At 45.5% G+C, this 24,917-nt stretch overlaps 1 protein-coding gene across 1 annotated transcript in view; it reads left to right on the forward strand.

Moving 5' to 3' along the window:
- The window catches only part of MYO5B (myosin VB), a 404,810-nt gene that overhangs the window by 129,765 nt on the left and 250,128 nt on the right, over positions 1-24,917 (forward strand). The gene's annotated exons all lie outside the window — the stretch shown is intronic.

Genomic DNA, 24,917 nt, shown 5'->3' on the forward strand with positions numbered 1-24,917 from the left:
CTTTTTAAAGCATGGATGGCTGTGCCATCAGACCCAAAGATCAGTCTGCCTGACCCTCAGGCTAGCGTAGTCAAGGCAGGCCAGCGTCTCTAGCTAGTGTTGTGCAGGGAAGCAATATAGCTAGTACCTGTCTGGCTGCTATCTTGGTCCCTCAGCCTGAATCCCCAAGTTCCTGTTTATTTACAGCTGTGTCGAGTGGGGGCAAACTTCTAGCGTACAAGTCCAGAACAGGGTTCCAACTTGCCTCTTTGGAGCTGTAGCAAGATACCCCAATTGCGCTGCCAGCACAGGCAACCATATCCCAGCTAAATCCTACCGTTGCCTGCAGCACAGGCATTCCCTTGCAGTGGCAAGCTGAGTCTGATGCATCTTTCTAGAGCCCTGTGCTTAAACATAATTCTCCCCGAAAGCACATTAACATATTTTTTTTGTCCACACCCCGCAGCTGTGTGTTTACCTGAATGAGCATTTAAAGTGTGAAGTTTGTGCACACTGTGTGTAATCTAGCCTCCAGCAGACTTGTTTTATTGTTTGATCTGTTGCCTGCATGTCATTGCTCTGCTAAGACTTTTTTTTTTTTTTTTTTTGTGCGTGTTGAGTTTGGAGGCTTGGTTTTGTTTGGATTCCCATTTTTCTTAAAGGAGAGATTCTGCACAGCAAAAGCTACTTGGTCCTGTGGGTTTTTGCGTGTTTGTGTTTTGATGGCTTCAAAATAAATCTGCCCTGGAAAAAGAAAACACAGGAGTTGGAATAACTAGAAGTCTGCCAATACAATGTAGAGTCTTTTGTTCTTTTTTTTTTTTATCTAGTTCCTACCTACAATAAAGGTTTTCCAGTCAGAATTTGGTTAACAATGCCTGTGCTTCAGCAAGACTTGAATTCAGCTCAGCCTCCCCCTAGCTGCATTGGTTCTGCAGGGAAAAATGGAGTGCAAAAACTACTGAATCTAGTGGTGCACAGAGGGGATGCCTAGCACCTTGGAAAAATCAGGCTCTTATTATATCAGGTGGGCAAGTGGCAGCTGAGGCCAGTCCTTCCTGAAAATCTGGTCTTTATGGTGTTTGTGTCAGTGGAAATTAAAATTTCAAGAGCTTAAGTCTGAATACTGGCCTCCAGTGCCAACCAGTGGTTAACTGTGTGTGCCAGGTTTGATAGGTAGCAAGAAGCCAAGAGATCTGACTGTAACTACTAGACAGTCTTCCCCCTTTACACATGGTAGATAGATATATTATCTGTCCCTCCAGTTGTGTCCCTATAATTGTCATCTGTAATGTATGGTATTTTTTCTTTGCAAAAGGGGCATCAAAATAACCCTTATAAACCCCCCCGCACTGTCCCGTCCCCCCCCCCAAGAAACCCAAAATATTAAAAATGTACCCTCTATTTGGAAGTGCCTTTGCATTCTTTACCTAGCCTGATATTACAGTAATTGCAGACTTGGAAATAAAAGCAAAGAACTTAAAATGATGCTATCCTATCATTTTAAGGTTGATTATAGGAATCTGACTCACTGTTTGATTGAAGCATGCCCTGCAATTAACTGCATTGTCTGTCTTTAAAATGTAACAAATTGCATTTTAATCTGAGAATTTTGGGGTGAAATTGGCTGTCTCAAACTTTGATTTTGTGAAGCTTTTATTTCTTTCTCTTCTGTAGCAACACACGAGGAGGTCAGAGTTAAAAGATTCCTGTGATTTAACTGCAAGTTTGCAGGAAGTTGACTCTGATCTGTTGGGGCCTGGTGGCCAAGCTGAACTGCTCATGCAGACAGCCTGTGCCTATAGAAAAACCCTATTGAAGTCCACTGGGACTTGAGCCGTAGGGGTCCCTGCTGGCAGAAGAGATTCTAGGATTTGGTCCTTAATGTATATTTAAAATAAACTGCTGGTTAAGCAGCATGGATATATTTGACCAATTAAGTATTTAATATCCAGGAAGTAGGAATTACACCTAGAACACTATCCAGCGTGAAATGACCAAACCTGCACAACATCTGATAAAATCTTCCTTGCCCACACCTGAAAGTGTTCCCTGGATGTATGCAAAAAATCAGTTTCTATAGGAACTTTTTTTTAAAGCGAAAGAAATGCTCATCTTTTCCTGATCATCTGTAGTTTAGTTTAATAAACTAACAGGTGAATGCTAGCCATTTTGCCTTCACTTGAATGTTAAAAATCTTATTTCTGGCTTTCTCATTGGAGAATAAAAGAAACAATAATGGGTGAGAGAGACTAAGTTGTAACCAGGTACGTGTCCCTTTTGAGGGCAAAGGTGTTAGTAGTTGGGGTCAATGGTATGAAACAGTACTCTTGCAGGTTTTGTCTTATGCTGCAATTTTTTTAAAATGTAATCTTACAACTTAATTGGGGTGCATTTTTCATCTTGGGAGAAATAGAAATGTGCTGTTTTCCGATTTCTGGTTTTTCAGGGAGACCGTGGCAAGTAGTTAAGGGAGTTTACCCTTAATTTCTCTAATATGACTTTTTTTTCTTTTGATGAGAGCGCTTACTGGGAAACAGGCATTGGTTTTGCACTAAGATTAAGTGCCACTTGCAGCCCTTTAGTGTCCGTGTCTAAACCGAACAGATTTATAAATACAACTGGTGCCATTGATTTGCTTCTGCAACCTTCTGACAGCTGCTGTTTCAGTCAAGTTGACTTGATGTAAGCCATCCATTTTGAGAAGTGGCAAGTGATCTGGAGAAGCTTGCTGGTTGACGCCAAGATGCTTTTGTTTAGTAAAGCCCACCATCAGCTGTGTGGAATTGTGGATGGATTTAAATGCAATCAAATGACTTTCTAGCAGGATGGCAGAAGATGAAATTCAACCCAGAACACCAGCTGGCAGTGCTTTTGCCCACGTGCTTTCTCTTCTGCTCATGGACCCTTCAGTATTTGCCCTTGGACTCTAGAACTTGAGCATGTTCTTTGTGGATAGTCTTGAGAGAGAAGCTTTCTGGGTCTACAGCAGTTTTATGGGGCAAATAGATGTGTGAATATTTAGGGGAGAATATAATACAGAAAATGTGCTGGCGTATCAAATACCTGTATGAAATGGGCAAGGAGAACAGGGTCCAATATTGTCCTTTGGCTACCTCACCTTTTCTAAAGGTTCTAGTTGAGATGGGGACGTTTCTGTGAAAGCTACTTTAAAGTAGGGCAATGAATGGAAGGGTTTATTGCAAAAGCTGAGATGGTATATCTTATAAAAGAAGTAATCAGATGTTACCTTTTGGTAGTAATTTATCATATACTGGCACTGGTAAAGTTTCTGCATCTTAGCAGAATTAATGGATGTATAAGTATAAGAAATATTGTCCTACCTTCTGCATAGCCTCTTGTACAACTAGATGTAATACTGGCAATGGACACCAGCACCTGGAGGTGCCATCCACAGTTAAGGGGAAAAGCTCCATTTGCATCTTGCTTACCATCTAGCATGTTCTTGAATGAGCAGGGTGGCCTTCCTCTGTTCCCTGGAAGGTGTCTTGGTGAGCTGTTTGCTTTAATTAAAAGGAACTGTGAAGCTGAGGGCCTTCGTTTTGAGAGCACACTTCCTTGATGAATTTGGAATTCAGTGCTAGGTGCTGTCTACATACAGCGGGCTGTTAAGAGGCAGATGCATAAAAAGAGAAAGGTGCTGCCTTATACATTTTGTCCTGAGTCCAGGTTACTCAAGAGTCCCAAAGTGCTAGTATGTTTGGGGCATCTTCTGTCACTCATCTCTGTGGGAATGCCACCCCAAATGGTTGCGTAGGAAAGCACAGCAAAGTTCATGTGCAAAACAAATTAATGGAGAAGGTCAGCAGATTTGAGTCCTCCCCCCATGATGGAATCTCAGAAATGTAATGGTCCCTCAGTACAATGGTGAAAGGTTCCTTGACAATACTTGCAGATGCAGTCTGAGAATAAGAGAATAAATACTCCATTAACTTAAGGGCACTATTTTAGGACAAATAAATACATGGCACTTAATTAACTTGTAGAGTGTGTTTATGTTGGAGGTCACGGAGTCAAGTGCCATGGCTGAATTATAAAAGGGTTGGATGATTTTTATGATCGCTACTAATAACTGTAACTGTACTGCCCTAAGCCACTGTCAGTAATCAATTCATGCTTCAGGGCACAAGTTAATTGTCTCCAGGTCAAGATGATTGCCTCCTCTCATCCTCTTAGGTCACTTCTTTGTATTCAGCACTGCAAACTTGACTACAAGAAAAAAGCTTTCTTTTTTTCCCCCTCCTTTTTGTTGAAGGCATCAGAAACGTTGTCCCTGATGAAATCAGGATACATGATTAGATGGATCAGCACTCTAATACAGTTTGACACCTCCTTTGTACCCCATGTGTCTGTCACTGGAAATCCAAAATGACTGTACAGAGGCAGCACATGCATATGGACTTTGTCTGACTGATGCATTTTTTTTTTTCTTTCTTTCTTTGAAAAATGAATATGGAAAATCCCAGGGCTCCAGCTTGTTTGCCTGGGGAGGGGAGGGCTGGGGGGCTGGGGGTCAGGGGCAGAGCTTGGTGTTACCTGTCTGCTCTAGAAAATGTGAAACAGGCTGGAACTTGCTAAATCATGAACCATGCGTGCCCCCAGAGGTTGAGCGGGCACAGTGACCACCCACAGATGGTCACAGCAGTGTCAGCTGTTGTTCCTCCCCCAAGTCCCAGAGGTCTTGTATTCCTCCTGATTTTTCCTTCAGCGTAATGTTCAGCTCATGGGGAGTCGTGCTCATAAGGAAGTTGCTGGCAAAATTTCTGTTAACTTCAGCAGGCCTAAGACTTTTAGCAAAAAATCTCTTTATCCTGTGATGCTTTTCTCCTCCCTGCTGGCTGCTGCTTCTGTCATTGGCTTCTTCCCACCATTGATTGTGTTTTTTCCTCTCATACTCTCACACTAATGTGACGTTGCTATCACGTATGACCAAGGAGAGAGTGGCTGTTAAGGCTGACGATAGCTTCCTGTTGAAAGGTCTCCTGTCCAAAGCGCTCTGTGATCCATTGGTTTTGCTGGGATTGCCTTGAAACTTGCTGTCTCATGGGGATACCCGGGGGTGGGCGGGGGGCAGAGCTGTAGGTCCAAATTTAGGGTTATTTGAGCAAGCAGTTCCCAGGCTGAACTGAAAACCTCCTGGTGGCTCTTAGCACACACCTAGCACTCAACTTACGATTCAGATCCACTCTCAATTGGTCTCATGGCCAATGCCTGTTGCTCCCTTTAGGTGAGATTGTATTACATTTGCTTAAGTGTCAATAAAGAAGGCTAACTGCATAGTGGCCTACATTAGTAGGAGTGTTGCCAGCAGACAGAGCAGTGATTATTCCCCTCTGTTTGGCACTGAGGCCCCATCTGGAGTACTGTGTCCAGCTTTGGGCCCCGCACTACAAAAAGGGTACGGACAAAGTAGAGAGAGTCCAGCAGAGGTCAGTGAAAGTGGTTTGGGGGCTGGGGGACAACTTCTGGTGAGAGGCTGAGGGAACTGGGTTTATTCAGTCTGCAGAAGAGGAGACTGAGGCAGGGGGGATGTAATAGCAGCCTTCAGCTACCCGAAGGGTGGTAACAAAGTGGTGGAGCTAGATTTTTCTCAGTGGTGGCAGATGACAGAACAAGGAGCAATAACTTTGGTTGCAGCAGAGGAAGTTTAGATTGGATATTAAGAAAAGCTTTCTCATGAGGAGGGTAGTAAAACACTGGAACAGGTTACCCAGAGAGGTGGTGCAATTTCCATCCTTGGAGGTTAAGAGCCGGCTTGACAAAGCCTTGGCTGGGGTGAGATAGATGGGGATAGTCCTGCTTTGAGTGTGGACTAGATGACCTCCTGAGGTCCCTTCCAACCCTAATTTTCTGTTTTCCAGGCTGGACTGGTGGTAGCTCTAGTTAGTGTGCTGTCTAAGCTGCAGTGAGTGCATTAGATGAATTACTGCATGAGCTGTGGCAAAGGTGGCTTCAATGAGCTTGCTTGAGTACTGCAGTCTGGTAGCACCAGTCCCTCTGAACCTGTGCTCTGCATCCTGTTCTGAGCTGTGCTGCCAGCTCCTACAGTAGTTGTCGTAAGCTGACTTGGGAATGTCAGTGAGAGCTGCAGTCCATGTGCAGCAGATACCTTAAGATGGGGCTATTATTTGGGCTGGAGGGCCACTTAAGGAGTTTTGGTGAGCTGTTGCGGGGTGGGGAGCTGGATGTGGTGACACAGCTCAGTAGGGGTGGAGTGCTGACCTGGCGAGGGGAAGGGAATTAATCCTATCTGGCCCTAGGCTCATCCATGTCACACCCACTGCTGGGGACACTGGACAAAGCTATGGGCCCAGGGCAAAGCTATGATCGGCTCCTCACATGTCCCTGCGACGGGACCCACTGTGGGCTGGGCTGTATTTTGCCACTCCTGCCTGTGCAGCAGGGACAAGGGTATGTCTACACCAGGATGACGGAGAGCTCAGTGCTCAGCTGAAGAAAAGAAGCCCTGCCCACCACCTCCCCTCCTTGCATATCAGTTCCAGAAGTGAGGCAGAGGCTGCCAGGTGTGCCCATATTGCGTCTGGCCTTCACTTAAAAAATGACCCTGCTCGTACCTGCCACTGTTCCTGTATCCTCCCCAGGACCTCAAGCTGTGTGGACTTTATTCCACCTCCTGGCTCGCAGTGGGGAGGTAGCCTGAGCAGGGACAGGCAGAGGTGAAATGAAGTACTGGCAACAGTAATTCACATGTCCCCTGTGTACGGTTATGCAGTCATTGCTGAGGACCCAGAGAGTAGGGGAAGGGGAGAGCTGGGCTGTGGTACATGGTATAAAAAAACCAGGAGATTTTAATTCTCCCTCACATTCATTTAATGTCAAGTTAAATTGCTCAGTGGTGCCTTGTGCCCTTCCCGAGTGCAAGTTGATTACTCTCGCTCCTGGAAACCAGGAGAGCCAACCTGCTCATGTAACTTTGAGCCATACCCCATCATGCCTATGAAATGCACACTAGTGCTCTCCATCCTTAGAGATGTTAAGGAGCAGATGAGTACTGCAGGTCAGTGCCGACACTGCTATGGCAAAACCGAGATTTTGGTCGGGTACAGCGAACAGGTCAGATGGCAGTAGTTCCTATATTCCAGCTCTAGGCCTGCCCCATATTTACTGAACGACACCTCCCCATCACTCTTGCCCAGAAGAGTCCTTCAGAGGTGTTGCTTTCCTATACTCTTTGTTAATTGCTAGAGACAGTTATTGATGTGCCGTAGTGCTCAGCTCTTTGAAGTTGGTTTGCAGCTCTTGTCATCTCTAAGATCATGCCAACCCTTTTCCAACCAATTCCTGTGCCTTGCAGCGCTGCTTCAGTTGACACAGTCAAGGCTTTGATAGCTTGTGTAAAGAAATATCGTTGTTCAAGTCTAATGCAGCACAGTATACACAATGTTACGTTATGAAAAGTTTTCATGTCTTTCTGGCACTACAGCATCTAAGCTGTTCCCATTGGCTGTTGCATAGGGCAGAGTTAGTTTTCCTGAAAAATGCCCAACTTAACTTGATGTCCATAAAGTTTTGGGGGAGTTCATTTTACAATGAACTCTGTCATCCTGTGTGTGATTAGAACCTCGTTGTTCTCCAAATCTGTCCCATTCTTAGCCCACTGAACTCTTCACTACGTGCACCCAGCCCTACTTCTATTTCCGATACAGATTGCTTTATATTAAAAAGATTACAGCATGCAGTAGTACATGCATCATGATTTTTCAGGGTCTTTTAAGTGCGTCTTACATTCCCGTTTCCTTCCCCACCCTAGATAGTTGTTTTTTTTCACCTTTAATTGCATTGGCCTTGTGCCAGGGCTTTTTCATTCTTTATTTTAAATATTGGCTTTAATGACCTGTGTACTGATAGCACTTTGTACCTGGTAAATAATGTTTGGTAGGCACATGATTCTACCACTATGGCATCCATCCCTGACTTACCTTTCTTGTTTTAGATGCACGTGTGGACCTTTTGGAAGTTTGGTGCATCATTTATTAGAGCAGGCATTTTTTAATGGTCATGATTTTCTAAATTAAGGTGTATAAATTATAGCCACTCATAGATCAAACTGAAATGCCTGCTGTGCAAAATACATCTCTGCTGACTCATTCCAACTCTCCTAGTCGTAGATCCCACAGTGCTTTATAAAAGGTCAGTCTCATTATCACCCTTTTTATGTAAGGGAAAGTTGAGAAATAAGTGACATAGCCAACCCATCAGGCCAGTGGTAGAGCTGATAATATAACTCGGGTCTCCTGAGCTGCAGTTCTTGGCCCTGTTTGCTAAGTAGACATTGTTTTTGTCCTGGGATAAACCATATCATTCTGGGACACGGTCCAATTGTCCAGACATCCATGCATATTGTCTCAGGATAAATCCTAAAAAAGTTGATGGGATAAGAGGTGTTAACAGTATTCTGGGACATCTCAAAATAAAATACATCTGTACAGTTATTCTGGGATTGAATCAGTGGCAGAAAAGCAGCACTGCTGTCAGCCACTCGCTAAACACTGATTTGAAGGGTGGTATATACATGCCAATCCCAGGATATTTTGGTTCCTGGATAAATACAGGTACAACTTGTCCAGGGACAAATGTAACACCTATTCCTAACCAAAGCTATGCTGTTTCAGAATATAGATGATACCATAAGAAAATGTGCTTGGTTCTTTTTTTTTTAACATCAGTATTTGGATTAAAATGAAGAATCCTTGCTTCAGCAGGTAAAAATTAAATAGATTATATTTCTAGTCTTTCATTAAACCATGTCCAGAACCTTCAGGTCAGATGCTGAATATGGCACTTTTTTTTTAATACAGGAAAATGTAAAGACAGTGCTACTGGGTATTAATAGTTCCCTGCTGTTCAAATGAATGAGCTACTCCCAAGGCGATATTCCTAATTAAACCAAATCATAAATTGCTGTTTGCTAGTAAAGACACAAGATTTCTTTTTAATGCTTTTTATCACTTGTTATGCTTAATGTAATGCAAAATTAAACACCATTAAGTGACAGTCACTTGAAATGCTAGATGTGATGGAGTGACTCACTGGGGTTGTAGAGAGGCAGCAGCAAGGCGCCAGACTTCCATACGTAGATCCTGAGGTGGTGCAGAGTCACTTGGAAGAACTGGATGCCTTTAAGTCGGCAGGCCCGGATGGGCTCCATCCGAGGGTGCTGAAGGCACTGGCCGACATCATTGCAGAGCCACTGGCGGGAATATTTGAACGCTTGTGGCGCACGGGCCAAGTCCCGGAGGACTGGAAAAGGGCCAGTGTGGTCCCCATTTTCAAAAAGAGGAGGAAGGAGGACCCGGGCAACTATAGGCCAGTCAGTCTCACCTCCATCCTTAGCAAAGTCTTTGAAAAAATTATCAAGGCTCACATTTGAGAGAGCCCAGCAGGACAAATTATGCTGAGGGGAAACCAGCACGGGTTCATAGCAGGTAGATCGTGCCTGACCAATCTAGTTTCTTTTTATGACCAGGTTACGAAACGCCTGGACACAGGAGGAGGGGTGGATGTCGTATACTTAGACTTCAGGAAGGCCTTCGGTACAGTATCCCACCCCATACTGGTGAACAAGTTAAGAGGCTGTGACGTGGATGACTACACAGTCCGGTGGGTGGCGAATTGGCTAGAGGGACGCATCCAGAGAGTCGTGGTGGATGGGTCGGCTTCGACCTGGAAGGGTGTGGGCAGTGGGGTCCCGCAGGGTTCGGTCCTTGGACCAATACTCTTTAATGCCTTCATCAGTGACTTGGACGAGGGAGTGAAATGTACTCTGTCCAAGTTTGCAGATGAGACAAAGCTATGGGGAGAAGTGGACACGCCAGAGGGTAGGGAACAGCTGCAGGCAGACCTGGACAGGTTAGACAAGTGGGCAGAAAACAACAGGATGCAGTTCAACAAGGAGAAATGCAAAGTGCTGCACCTAGGGAGGAAAAATGTCCAGCACACCTACAGCCTAGGGAATGACGTGCTGGGTGGCACAGAAGTGGAAAGGGATCTTGGAGTCCTAGTGGACTCCAAGATGAACATGAGCCGGCAGTGTGACGAAGCCATCAGGAAAGCCAATGGCACTTTATTGTGCATCAGCAGATGCATGACGAATAGGTCCAGGGAGGTGATACTTCCCCTCTATCGGGCGCTGGTCAGACCGCAGTTGGAGTACTGCGTGCAATTCTGGGCGCCACACTTCAAGAAGGATGCGGATAACCTGGAGAGGGTCCAGAGAAGGGCAACTCATATGGTCAAGGGCCTGCAGACCAAGCCCTACAAGGAGAGACTAGAGAAACTGGACCTTTTCAGCCTCCGCAAGAGAAGGTTGAGAGGCGACCTTGTGGCTGCCTATAAGTTCATCACGGGGGCACAGAAGGGAGTTGGTGAGGATTTATTCACCAAGGCGCCCCCGGGGGTTACAAGAAACAATGGCCACAAGCTAGCAGAGAGCAGATTTAGATTGGACATTAGGAAGAACTTCTTCACAGTTCGAGTGGCCAAGGTCTGGAACGGGCTCCCAAGGGAGGTGGTGCTCTCCCCTACCCTGGGGGTCTTCAAGAGGAGGTTAGACGAGTATCTAGCTGGGGTCATCTAGACCCAGCACTCTTTCCTGCTTATGCAGGGGGTCGGACTTGATGATCTATTGAGGTCCCTTCCGACCCTAACATCTATGAATCTATGACATGGACTGTTCTCCATAGCAGTTTTCTTGTTTGCTTGTAGAACAGAGACCCTGGTTTTACTCAGTTCTCTGTCTATTCCTGGGAGGGGTTGAGTAAGAGCAGCTGAAGTGATGCACCTGCCTTGTAAAAGATGGAAAATAAGGATGTTCCTCTGGATGCGTAAGTTAAATGGGTAATGAAAAGTAATATAAGCAAAACTTTGTTTTGTTGAGCAACACCCTGCCAACGCAAAATATGACTGTGTGTGTGTGTGTAGGACTTAGTCCCCCAATATAATATGCCTAGAGTCTGTGCAGAATTAGGATGTGAGGGAGTATGCGTCATAAAAGTACAAGGCAATCATCTCATTTTAAAGAACAAGGAACCTTTAAGGGTAGATGAAGATTAAACCTTGTACTGTCCTGGAAGAAGTACATTGTGCAGCTGTTGCAAACAGCAGTTGCTTTGAAAAGCTGTTTTATAAGTTAAAACCAAACTGAATTGAACTAAACCATGTAAAGCTTAAGCTAATAATAGAAGAAAATGAGTTGCATCTCTTCTATGTCTTTCATCCAAAGATACTTTTTTTTTTTTTTTCTTTTTTAAACGTATTTACCAACAGGGGTGTGTTGCAAATGACCTTGATTTGTCCTTGTGACACTCCTGTAAAGGAGACCAGGTATTCCACCTGTGGAAAAATAGAGACCTGAAGATGTTAAGGTTGAACTGAAATTGCCTGGGTGCACAGGCAGGACTTGAGTGGGAATCTGATGCTAGCCTCTAAGGAATTTTCAAATTTCCCAGACACCAGCATCCTCGAGTCACTAGTATGCTGTAGTCGGTCTACAGCCCATTTTGGATTTGGCACCCCTCCTCAGGCTCAGGTGCATGTGCAAAACTGACTTGGAGCAGCCTCTGAACATGCCTCACTGCTGCCCAGATTTCTTCGATGAAAACTATTTGTTGGAAGCCTACGCACTGCTGAACATCTGGGACCTCTCCAGGGCTGTCCATAAACGGAAACCATGACTAACGCCCACTGAGAGATCTGAATTCAGCTTGAAAGCTATGGAAGATGGTCAGGAGGTCCCAGCTTCCTAGTGCTGTTTTACCTATTTTACATTAGACAGGCATAGCTTAAACAGAAATAACCCTGACAGCAGGGACTGGAACCTAAATTTCCCCTCTCCTGTGTGCGTGGATGTACACATGCCTGCACACTAGAATTACTACCATAGAAGGGTCTCCTTTTTTTTTTTTTCCCAGCCTCAGTTATTTCACATGTCAGTATAATAGCCTGAATGTCAGAGAACACAAACTTTTCCTTCCTAGTGGGGTGTTGCAATTACTAGGGTACAGGGCTATGCTCCCTTCTGCTTGATCTTCTGTCCCATGAATCGTACCCCATGGTCTTGCCCAGTGCTGAGCCTGAGCAGGGGGATGGAGAGTACCATCACATTGCCCTAATGAGCAGGCTGTCAGGTTAACTTTCTCTGGAGTCCATTCCTTCAAGTGAAGGGTCCCAGAACCTAGCTTCTTGCATCACAGGTGAAAGCTCTAACTACTAGGTCCTGGCCATGGACAGTAGGTGATTTCAAGTAGTGATGTTCACTTTTCAGAAGTGAATGTTGGGAATGGGGATGTGTAACAAGTAGCTTGAAAGGCAGCAATTTCTTCACACTTCTTTTTTTTTTTATTTCCTGTTTAATCAGGCATTTCTAAATTCTGCTTTGGGGACATCTGCCACTCCCCATTTCTATCCTCCAAATGGTGAATCTAGATACAGACACCTGAATCATTCATGGGGATCTTTAGAGTTCCTCCATGCATTATATAGAGACTCAATATGTCTGATAAAGTCACTTCTTAACACCTGTCCTAGGATGGAAATCCAAAAAGCTAGGTGGAGCAATGCTGAAGTTTAGGTGCACACTGACATGATTTGAATCCTGGCTTTAGGGACTTGTCAAAGGTCTCACAGTGCATCAGTATTGGCAGAAATAGTATTTGAACCTGGATTGCCATGTTCAGGTTCTGTGTGCTCGCAGAATCACCTTGGATGGTACAGGATGAATATCTGTGTAGGAAAGCTCTAACTGAAATGATCGTTCAAGTCCACAGTAGCAAACACCCTAAAGAACTAGATGTAAGCCTAAAAAATAACATGATTTTGCATGTGCAAACTCAAAATATGCCATGGTTTCACTTCTGACCTGCACTGAACAAAATGCTTTCTTCTTTCCTTATGTATGACTCTGATCAAGTCTGTTTTGAAAGTGGAAATTACACGCAGGGTGGGAAGCAGATATAATTGAGTTGGGATAGTTTGAGTTGAAACCACACGAGAACTGAACGAACGAATGAAAAGAGAATTGTTTGCCTTTGGGGCTTTCTTACTTCCTGTGAATGTATGATCCAGTGAGCTCCTTCTGCTAGAGATCTCGCTCAGTCTTGATTTCCAGTGTCTTACTGTAGAAGAAATAAAACATTTGAAGTGTGAAAAGGAAGCTTAGTGACACGACTTGGCTTTCAAAAGTAATTTACAAGTTAAACGATAGTCTTGGGCTGCAGTTTTAGTGGGGGCGATGTTAATGAACATCACCAGGCCTGCAGTAAAAAAAAAAAAAAAAAAAATCCTCCCCCCCCATCAGTTATGAACCAAAGTAGTTGTTTCCAAATTAGAAACCACAGAGAAGTTATTTCCAGTTGAACTATTTAGAGTGAGGACAGCTAATTTTCCTGGTCCCAGTACCTTTTAGTGTGTAGTGCCAGAAGTGGATTGTATGATATTTTTTTATTTTTGTCTTTTTTTTAAACTGTGACTAGCACTTTACTACAGGGAATATTTTTCCCAAGTATGAGACAGTATCAGAAGTGGATGGTATCCTGTCAACTTTGCTTTAATTGCATGGATAATACAGCTGCCTGTACCTGGTAAGCAAGCTGGATGCTCTACCTTTCACTCTGGGCATTTGCTAATAAGGGCAACTGCTGAGCAAACAACTCATTGTTGGGCAGTGGGGGAGGAGGAAGAGGAATATGGAATTTAGTTTCATATTATTGTTTTCATATTCAGTGCTGCTTGAAACCCTTTATAAAATAGCAAACTCTTGACAGTGCAGCTGACAAGCAAATGGAGCATCCGTTCTGTACTTAAATAGCACTCTCAGCAGTAGATGCTAGCAGATATTAGATTTTGGCCTTAATACCAATTTGATCAACATGCTGATGTGTGGTTTTCTACCTGGAAAGCAGTCAAAGATAAAATAGAAGTGACCATTGGGGAGGCAGCTGTGGGTAGGCACCCTTATAACCGTAGTCATGAGTGTTTATTGTTGGAACGTCTAGGATGCCACATGGCGGGGTGATTATGGAATTATGCAGGGTTTTGGTATTAAGGCTGCCATGTTGGTGTATGGTTACAGTAGTCTGCCTCTTCTAGCAGTTGCACAATTAGGACATAAAAATATTCAGAATGCTTAAACACTTCTAATGATAGCAGTGGATCAGGAAAAAAGCTTGTTCTTTGACAAAGCTATAAATCTGAAGTATTTCAACTGGAGGATTGAACTATACAATGAATTAAAGGATTAGCCTAAAGCAGAAATGAGGAATACAGTTAATGCTACAAAGATGAATGTCATTATCCTATATTAAAGTAAGGGAAGGATTTATGTATCCTAGAACAATAGTAGGTAGATGAGTTCAGCAATTGTGCAGTAGAACAAAGCCAAGGTACGTCATGTACACAAGTCAAAGGCTGAGAATAGAGGAGATTAGCATGTTGCTGCTCTTTGCTGTTCAGATTCTCCCCCTCCCCCCAATCATTTAACACAGAATCAAATTAATTTGAAGGTTCTGCAAAGTTCTTGCAGCACCCCACCCCCAGTTGAGAAGTCATTTTTTGCCACAACTCTACTGCGGAGTTAATTAAAATTTAAACATTACTTTGACAAGCAACCACTAAAGCTGTTCTTCAGCTTTCCTGGTCCCCTGCAAACGTTTAGCTTTTCAGGGGCAGGAACAAGTGGTTGAAGAAAATGTACCCTAATTTTGGATTTGTAAAGCAAAACAGATCAAGGTTTTGACATGTCCAATGTTGGACACTAGAAATTTGTCCCATGGTAAAGACATGGAAGAGGAAAAAATATAAGAAAAGGAACTGTCCACATTCTGATGAACGTAGCAGTTGTCCTTTGTCCTAACAAAGAAAAGGGGATTCTGGCTCAAATTGATGAAGGAAAATGGGAGCAGAAATGCAACTGGATTTTTATATATTCTAGCTCTTTTTAAAAAAAATAAAAATAAAAAAAATGTTATAATTACAATATAGGCAATTGATAAAGTGTTTGCATCCATTGGGACTCGGTGGTATTAAGAGCCATAAATATTCAAAGCAGAATAAAGCCTAATGCAGGAGGGCTTAAAGCATTTAAATGTTTATGGCTGACCAAGACTGCTGTATTAGTGTATGCAGAATATTGATGAGTTGGCAGAAATTGCGTCCGATGAGGCTGTTTGCCCCATAAAACCAGAGAATTTAAATTAAAAAAAGAGAAAATTCAAAAAGTAAAAATAGCCTGTGCATCTCAAAGCCCAAAGCAAGAAAGACAGGACAGTGGGAACTGGGTTTGGTGCAGCTGGCTGACAAATTGGGGCATATAGATAAGCGTATCGCTGAAAAAAGTGTGCAGAACCTGAGGTTAATAGTGTTGACGGCAAGCTGCACTTCAGCTAATTAGACGCTGGCTTGCCAGAAGAGAGAGATTCTTCAGTATTGCACATTTTGTTGCTGAATTAACTAGTCAGAACATAGCTTTTGCCCCAGTGAATTTGAGGGAGGAGGGGATATTTTTTTTTGTTTTGTTTTCCTGGTCAGTGACCTGTTTTTGACACGTGTGCTTACATATATGCTTTTCTACCCTAAATCCTTTTAGGGCAGGGATGCTTAACACCTGGCACAGTATCATTCAGCCTGTGAGGCTCCCCCCAGATCTGTGCTGAGCCCCATGAGCCTTAGACCTGGTGCTAGATCTGGTGTGTGGGGTGCAGTCCCAATCTCAGCTGGGCAGGAGCAGGTGGGGCTTGAGCCAGCCTGTGGACTACCTCCATGCCGTTCATCTGTCCCATAGGGCCAGAAATGTGGGTACCACTGCCTTAGGGCCGTGTCTACACTGCAGTTGGTGCGAGTTCTGGGAAGCTATAGCAAGATGGGCTTTGCTGTCCAGTAAGTACAAGTCAGATCAGGATGCCAGGGAGAGCTTGCCATGAAGCTTGTGCTGCTGTGGCTTCGTTACTGTTGCTCCCCCAACTTGCAAAATGTAAAGTTAGTTTGGGTATATCAACTTGTGTGGAAGTGACATCCTGCCCAAGGCACCCTTATGTCTTCTGTAAGAACTACTTCCCAGTCAGGGCGGCTAGGAACTGGAACCAACTTCCAAGGGCAGTGGTGCTGGCTCCTCCCCTGGGGGTCTTTAAGAAGAGGCTCGATGCCTACCTGGCTGGGGTCATTTGAGCCCAGTTTTTTCCTCCTGCCCAGGCAGGGGGTTGGACCTGAAGATCTACAAGGTCCCTTCTGACCTGACTTCTATGATTCTATGTTACTTTCTTATCATCACTTCTCTTGTTCTCCCTTTCTTCCTAGCATTGACTATATTCACCTGTTGCATGCAGTCTTGAACCTAGGTTGTTGGGTCCTCACAGCAGGCCCCTTCCATGCAGCAGAAGAGCACGGGAATTTACCCTCTGTCGTCTTCACTGCTTCAGTGCATGAGCTTGTACCTAATGTAAGTGGGCCTAGAAGCCAGTAGGAACCTGCAGGACTGCTTGGGATACATAAATATTTGTGGCTGTACAGAACAGATAATAGGCTTGGAAATGTGGGAAACCCAAATAGATGAGGTGAATAGGTTGAGGAGTTGTCATCACTAGTACAGATGCATCCCTAAGGTAGCCACTGCTAAAAAGAACCCCAAGTCCTGGTAGTAACGAAAGTCCTGGACCAGTTTTTCTCAACCTCTTTGGGGCTGAGGCACCCCTCCAGAACTTGTGTGAATTGTGGCATCCAATATCAAAGATTAATTTATAGCTCGTGGTGCTTGCTTCCTTGTAGAGGGGCTGGCTGTGGGGCTGGGGCATCATTCAGGCAAGAGCTTAGTTTATCTGTCTGTCTCCAAACACCTCATTAATCTCCTCACCCAACATGCCACCCTTCAAAAAAATCTGGCAGCAAGTAAGAAAATAGAGAAAGTAAAGGAAGTAAGAAAGATCCCCAGAGTGCCCCAACACCCTGGTTGAGAATCACTACCCTCAAAATTATTTTGGTGAACTATGCTTATTTTTGTCTACAGAAGAAGCAACTTGCTTGTTTTTATGTTGGAAGTGCTACTGCAATTTTAGAAAAATGTCAATTTGGAGAGTTTCTGCCAGGAATTTTGAACTTGCCAGTACTTAGCACAGCCTTAATACACTGTAGATGTGACCTATCTTCAGCTAAGGAATTTCAGACCTAAAGGTTTTGGGCAGCCAAAATACAGAACGATAACTCAATATTTTTAGTATTTAAGTGTTTTTTGTAAATCAGGGAGCTTTCTATAGCAACAATGGCATGATGGTTTTTTTTTTCTTTCCTGTAATTCTGCAGCTAGCAACGGCTATTCCTCATTTAGAGAAAAAGAATCCGACAAGGATTTACTGAACGTAGGTTTTATTACAACAGTGATGTAGTGGAATTAGTGGAGTGCTCTGAAGTATGGAATCTCTAACACAAAATATAATTGAACAAGAAAAATTGGATTTTATAAGCGTGATGGTCATGTTAGACTGCAGATTTCTAGTCCACCCCTCCCCTCCCCCATTTACTCATAATTGAATTCACTAGAGAATTCAACAAGATGGAGAACCCAGCGCTCGTACCCAGAAATCAATGTTCCCATTGACTTCTTTTTTTTTTAAATAATATTTTTCCTGGTTTTTTAGCATGTATTGGCTCTTATTAATTAGATTATAAAATGAGAGTTTACAAGCATCAGTGAGTATTACATGGGCCTTGATGAAGAAGTTTGTTATAAAGGTCTTGGATTTTGGACTGAAGTTCTTCTCCTGGGTGAAGAAGAAACAAAAATGACTTGCACACTTGGGGCATGCTGATACTGAGGCACTGCAGCTTCACACAGGCAAGAGGCGTTTGTTAACAGTAGCCCTTTTGCAGTCCTCCTGGCATGTAATGAAAGCCCTCTGATAAAATAAAGAATCCCTCTGCATGTCCATTTATTGTAACACTCAGGGTGACATGACAGATTAGGGGGTTGGAAGAGAGATGCTGCTGTTTGTGTAGCGACTGGCCAAGAACATCTGGGCGGCAGTAAGCAGGTAGAGTCGGTGATACGTACTTTTCTGTCCCCTGAGACAATGAACAGGAACTGCTGATCATGTTTTATTGCAGCTACAGAGCTGTGTTACGCATCTTAATGTGTTACACAAAGCATAAATCCAGAGTAGGAAGGTCGATCCTTTATGATGCCATGAGGAAATCTTGAAAGGAGTCAGTACAGCGTTGTGGCTCGGTGTCAGAACATGGAGTAAGCAGGATTACCCCATGATTAAAAATGGATTTCCAGCTGTCTGCACAAAATGGTTTGGGAGAATGGTACTATAACAATTAATTAGCCCATCTAGTGGGTTTCCCCTGGATTTGCAGGAATAGTATCTGATTTGTTAGAGCTTTCTATGCAGGTGTTTGAGCTCTGCAGTGACCTTCTAATTGCTCCTTGGAGGATAATTTATCTTGGGGTATGTAGCATTGAAGGACTAAGAATAAGAAGGCAAAGAAAAGACAAATGTACACCTTTCCCCTCCCCCATCTTTATTTGCACGGGGCTGTGCCCATAGCAATATGCATCAGGAGATAAAGGAGAATTATTTCTCAGTGCTGGTTTTTAATTTCCTCATGCAACTCAGGTGAAGTTAAGGCTTTGCAAAGTCATCCGTTATGCAGTAACGCTGCTGGGAGCATGAGGAAAGGACCAGACCAGACTTTGTTACTTTTTACTTGGAGAATGCAGAGTTTGCTTCTGTTTCCACAACAGATTTGGGCTCTACAGTCTGAGCTTGGTTGTCAGCCTACTTCGTTGGGATCTGTTTGCACTGCCCCAGGTACTCTAGAACAGGGGTTTGGCTGGAGTGCTGTAAAACACCCCAACTAGGGGCAAACGGCGAGGGAGCTGCAAGGGGCCTGATCCTTGTGTACCTTCAGGAGGATGGTGGGGAAAGGGCCTGGGGGAGCGCAACCCTAGCCCCTCTCCCACTGTCTGCCCTGAGGCATGCATGTAGCCACTGCTGCCACAGAGCCAGTGCTCCAGAGCCCGCTGCAGCTGTTTGCAGCCTGCTGGCTGCTTGCCACAGCTGGCCTGGGCTCTGGGCAGTTGTAGCAGGAGGCTGGCAGGCTGCAAACAGCTGCACTGGGCTCTGGGACAGTGGCTGCATGCAAACCTCTGGAAGAATGGCAAGGGCAAGACCGGTGTTGTGTTGCCCCAGGCCACTCCCCTACTGTCCACCTGGAGGTGCACATAAAGCCGCCACCACCATGGAGCCCGACCGAGGTTCTGGAGCTCAACGCACCCGTTTGCAGCCCCCTGGAGCAAGATGTATATCAAACTGTGTCTGACACGAAGTTCAAACACTTTGCAAAGCCAAGAGTCCTCCCTCCCTCTTGTCCTTACGAAGTGCAGAGGTCTCTTCTTTCTTCATGAAAGATGCGTGATGTAACTAAACTGTGGAGAAGGCCAAAAAATGAAGTGCAGTTGAGTTGCAGGAGTGTCGTTAATCCAAGTCTAGGAACAGACATAACGCGTGTCCCTGGACAAATTGTACCTGTATCCTGGAACAGAAATATCCTGGGATTGGCATCTACACACACTGCCCTTCTAATCATAGTTTAGTGAGGGGCTGAAAGAACCGCCACTCTTCTTCCATTAATTTGATGATGGAATCCTGGGATAACAGTTGAGATGCACTGTGTGATGTCCTGGGATGAACAATTAGTACTACTTATCCCTTTAACCATGTTGGGATTTATCCTAGAACAAGGGACATGGATGTCTGAACAATTGCATTTTGTTCTGGGACCAAATGAATTATCCAAGACAAGTGCAGTGTCCATTTGTAGCCTAAATGTTCCATAGATGTTCTGGTGGCCCTCTGCATCTAGGATCAGGTCTGCTCTGAGAGATGAGGGCAATGCATCTTAACAGATGAGAGCTAAACATTTAACAGACCCTAGAGAGCTGGCCTCTCTGGTTCCACAGTCAATAGCTCATCTCCCTTATTACGGGGGATAGGAGTGTTTCTTCTCTCATTTTAATAGTTTTCCAGGAGGGAAAAAAATCGTATCTTCATGTGTTGTCAGGGAAGGGCTATTTGCCCACGTAATTGTCTAGTGGGAAAGAATAGACTTACTTATAAAGACTGTGAATACTTTACAAGGCTTGGAGTATTTTTAAAGTCTGCTGCTAAATTAACAGTAAAATGTGCCAGTTGGATTTGTTTTTATGGGACTCTGCACCCATAGTCCACTTCTTTGTATGGGTAATGCACATGTCATCTGCCATGGATAATGCTGGAAAATACACCCTTTTAACTTTTCCAGGAGATGAGGTTTGGCTGAATTGACTTACCTTCCTGTGGCTTGCAGAAAAAGCAGCACAAAATGCATATTGGACAAAAATAAATTAAACACTGCTTACCAGAGGAAAGGGTTTTATTGCTTTCCAGTTTTAGTGCATATTGTAATCTCAGGGATCTCAAAAACATTTTGGCCAAGTACAGACATTCAAAAAGCCTGAGCCTGAATTGATTCAATTAATTCAATTCTTGCAGGTTAGTTTAACCTGCATAGACTGAACCGATTTGCAAGTGAACAGACTTTCACTTTTGATTCAGGAAATGCAGCCACATGCCTGCAGTGGCTCAAGCCGGGAGCTGTAGGGGTGGCGCTAAAGTGAGTCCTCCTTTTTCTTTGGCAGCAGCCGCAAGGCTAGAGGGAAGCTGACCTGGTCCCGGGGGAAGTGGGGCTGGCCAGGCCCTGGCAGGCTGCTGAGTATGATTGGGGAGGGGTTTAAACTCCTACCCTGGCCTGCAGGGACCCCAGCCAGGGCATGCCTGGAGCGGGAAGGGGGAAGCAGCCCTTGACAGGTTTGTCCGGGGTTGCGGGGGTGGCTGGACACCAGCCAGGGCAGTGCGTCAGGTGAAGCAGGGGCAGGGAGGAGGATTAAACTCCCCTCTCCCACAGGCGTGGGGATCCCAGCCAGGGTCTGCCTGGCTTTCTGCCCCTCTGGCTGCTCTTGTGGTGGGGTGATATGGCTAGAGCTGGCTGGCATGGCCCTACCATCCACTTGCCTTATTCGAGGCTGGGGCTGTGGGGCTGAGCTGGGTTGGCCTACGGGTGCTGCTGAGGGTGGTGCAGAGGGGCTGGCCTGGGCCACAGGGGCAGGGCCCTTCCCAGTTAGCTGTGGCTCAGACTTGGGCTGCGGGTGCTGTACACCTGGATTGCTCCTGGCTCCCCATGCCCAGGCTGAGCCAGGTGGTAATGGAGCTGCAGCCAGCTGGAAAGGGCCCTGCCTGTGCAGCCCAGGCTGGCCCCTCCTTGCCTGCCCCTCAGCTCTGTGATAGCCTGGCCTGGTGTGCACAGGCAGCAGCTGGCCAGGGAGTGGCATGGAGGCAGCACCACTGCAGCTGTGGGTGGGAACCTTGGCACCTGGACTGACCTTGGCTGCAGTCCCCCAGGAGATGGGGGCCCCTCCCTGCCCCTTTACCTGAGAAGGCCATGCTGATTGGCATTTGGCCATGCCCCCGCCCTTGCTCCAGCTAGAGATCAGAGGGTTGGGGCATCCCTTCTCTCTGGAGCAGACAGCCCAGCCCAGGGCTGCAAAGCATGCTGGGATGCTGGGGGACTCTGATTTAACTTAAACAAGGAAGGGGTCTATGCCAGAAGTGCCAGAAACAGGTTTGACCCAAATCAGTTAAACCTGGTTGAATGTAGTATCCAACTTATCTTAAACCAGTTTTAGACATTTTGAAACTGGTTTATGTGCACCGAACTTAAGTTCTCTTACAGGTTTAAACCAGTTTCTAATCACCTAAACCAGTTTGTGTAACTTCTGTCCCTAGCCTTTAAGAACAACACTTGGGTGTAGGCTTTCTGACAGGTGCAGGCTTGTCTGTCTTGTCCTCCATCAAGTTCATACACAGGGAGTTTATGGAAGGCTGTAAGCAGGCTTAGCAATGAGCCCTTAGCTGTTACTGAGTTTATACATGTCTAACTTTTATATGAAATAGGTTGCGAGTGTTCCAGGGAACACTTAAATTTATAATAATGCACAGTACCAAAACTTTTGCTCAAGATAGGAACTCAACATGCTAACTCTGTGCGGTGCCTACACGTGGTCAGATTTACCGTGAAGGGAAGTTGACTGGATAGGTTCTGCAGGCTTCAGCTATGCCAGTGCCTCCCTGGATCATAGCTCTTGGGGTCTGAGAAATGAAGCACATGATCTAGCAGTTTGCTGAAGTGTAGTCAAAGATACCATGGTGAATGGGGACCAGAGAAGGTGGGTATAGATTTACTAGACTTCAGATTTATACCAACGCACTTCAGTTGGATTCCACCCAGAGCATGCATTGGGGCAGCTAGGTATATGAACATGCACAGGCTTAAGCATGCATGACAGTTTCCAGTTACACAAAGTCGTTCTTACTATGATGCTTCCTCACTGAGGTTCCCAGCTACACTTTTATGGTTGCACAAAATCGAGCTGTATCGCTGCTCGTACGTCTTGTCAAAGTTCATAAAGGATGCAGCCTGCAGTGAGTCTCCTTTTAATTAGGTGCTGATTTTTAGTAACTTCTGCTGAGATTTACGGTACCTTCCTGAAATGCTGCATGGAGCAAAACTAAGTAGTGAAGTATGTTTCCTTGTACTGTTCTGATCATTGAAGGATATTTTTAAGTGATCAAACTGTTCAAGTAAATGATGATGGATTAAGTGTGAACTGTAGCTAGGTAATCAGCTGCTATCTGGTGCATGGTGTTCTGTGACACTTTCATGTGAAAAATGGTGTGTACTTGTAGGCTCCAGCATGGGTGCTATTAATTGTCAATCTTAAAGTGAAAAGCCTTCTCCCAGAAAGGGACCTGGTAACATGTTTTTTATTAACTGTTCAAGACCAGCATTTACTGTGTTAACATAACTGCAAGAGGTAGCTTTGTTGACCTGTCATGGCAGAAGCAGGTGGCATGACTGACTGGTGATAGCCTTGGAACAGCGTAGTCACTGTTCAGCTGTCATGCCATGGCTTTGAGTTTGGCTCCTAAGCTGTACTGTACTTGAAGCGGTCTGGGCCAGGAGGCGACCTGACCTGCCCAGCCTTGTAGGGGGGAAGCATCGACTAACGTCTCTCTCCAGTGAATTCACTTTCTTTGCCTAACTGAAGCAGTGCCTTTATAGTTTCATAGTTGGTAGGGCCAGAGGGGACCTGAGCAGATGATCAAGTCCGACCCTTTGCCATGACAGGAAAGAGTACTGGGGTCAAACGACCCCGGCAAGGTGTTGATCTAGCGTCCTTTTAAAGACCCCCAGGGTAGGAGCCAGCACCACGTCTCTTGGAAGTTGGTTCCAGATCCTAGCCGTCCTGACAGTGAAGTAGCCCCTCCTGATATCTAGCCTGAATCTACCCTCTGCCAGCTTGTGACCTTTATTTCTTGTCACTCCTGGTAGTGCTCGGGGGAACGGACTCCCCCATTCGCTGCTGGTCCCCTCTGACTAGTTTGTAAACGGCCACTAGATCCCCTCTCAGCCTTCTTTTGTGGAGGCTGAACAGGTTCAAGTCCCTTAGCCTCTCCTCGTAAGGCCCTGCTGCCCCCTGATCATGCGAGTGGCCCTCCTCTGGACCCTCTCCATGTCCACATCCCTCCTGAAGTGCGGTGCCCAGAACTGGACGCAGTACTCCAACTGCAGCCTGATCAGTGTTGCATAGAGGAGGTGGATCACCTCCTTGGACCTGCTTGAGATGCATCTGTGGATGCATGACAAGGTGTGGTTGGCCTTCCCAACCGCATCCCCACGGTTAGCCCATGTTCATTTTGGCATCAGTGATGACACCAAGATCCTTTTCTGCCTCTGCACTGATGAGAAAGGAGTTCCCTGTAGGTATGCTGCTGGTTCTTCCTCCTCAGGTGCAGCACCTTGCACTTGTCAGCGTTGAACCCCATCCTGTTCTCATCAGCCCACCCCTGTAACCTGTCCAGGTCTGATCGCAGTCTATTCCTCCCTTCTAGCATGCCCACTTCCCCCCACATCTTAGTGTTGTCTGCGAATTTGAACAGGGTGCTTTTTACGCCCCCATCCATGTTGCTGATGAAGATGTTGAACAGTGCGGGCCCGAGGACTGAGCCCTGCGGGACCCACTGTCTGCACCCCTCCAGGTCGAAAATGACCCGTCCACCACCACTCTCTGGGTGCGGCCCTCCAGCCAGTTAGCAACCCATCTGACTGTGTAGGGGACTGTGGCATCAACACCTAGTTTTTTAATGAGAATGGGGTGAGAGATAGTGTTGAAGGCCTTCCTAAAGTCCAGAAAGACTACGTCCACTGCTACACCTGTGTCTAAGGATTTTGTGACCTGGTCACAGAAGGCCACCAGGTTGGTCTGACAGGACCGGCCTCTAATGAACCCGTGTTGGATGCCCCTAAGCGTGATCTCCCCTGCCAGCCCCTCACGGACACGCGCCAGGATAACTCTCTCAAAAAGCTTACCCAGGACCGAGGTAAAACTAACTGGCCTATAGTTTCCCTGGGTCCTCCTTCCTCCCTTTTTTGAAAGTGGGAACCCCATTCGCCCTTTTCCAGTCCTCTGGCACCTCACCAGAGCACTACGAGTGCTCGTAAAGCCATGCCAGGGGTCCCGCAATGACCTCTGCTAATTCCCTCAGCACTCTGGGGTGGAGATTGTCAGGACCTGCTGATTTAAATATGTCCAGTCCCTCCAGAAGTTCCCTGACTAAGTCCTCTCTGACCCTAGGCCTGAGTGCGCCTCCCCCAGGGCCTACAGGGGTCCCAGTGTGAGGGGTGACCTGATCCCTGCTCAGAAAAATGGAGGCAAAGAAATTGTTAAATAGATTAGCTTTGCTGTCTGGTGTGACAACCAGATTTCCTAGCTTGTCTTGCAGAGGCCCCACGTTACCCAGTACCTTCTTTTT

Source organism: Alligator mississippiensis, chromosome 3 (genome assembly GCF_030867095.1).
Source record: "Alligator mississippiensis isolate rAllMis1 chromosome 3, rAllMis1, whole genome shotgun sequence".
Taxonomy (NCBI): Eukaryota; Metazoa; Chordata; order Crocodylia; family Alligatoridae; genus Alligator; species Alligator mississippiensis.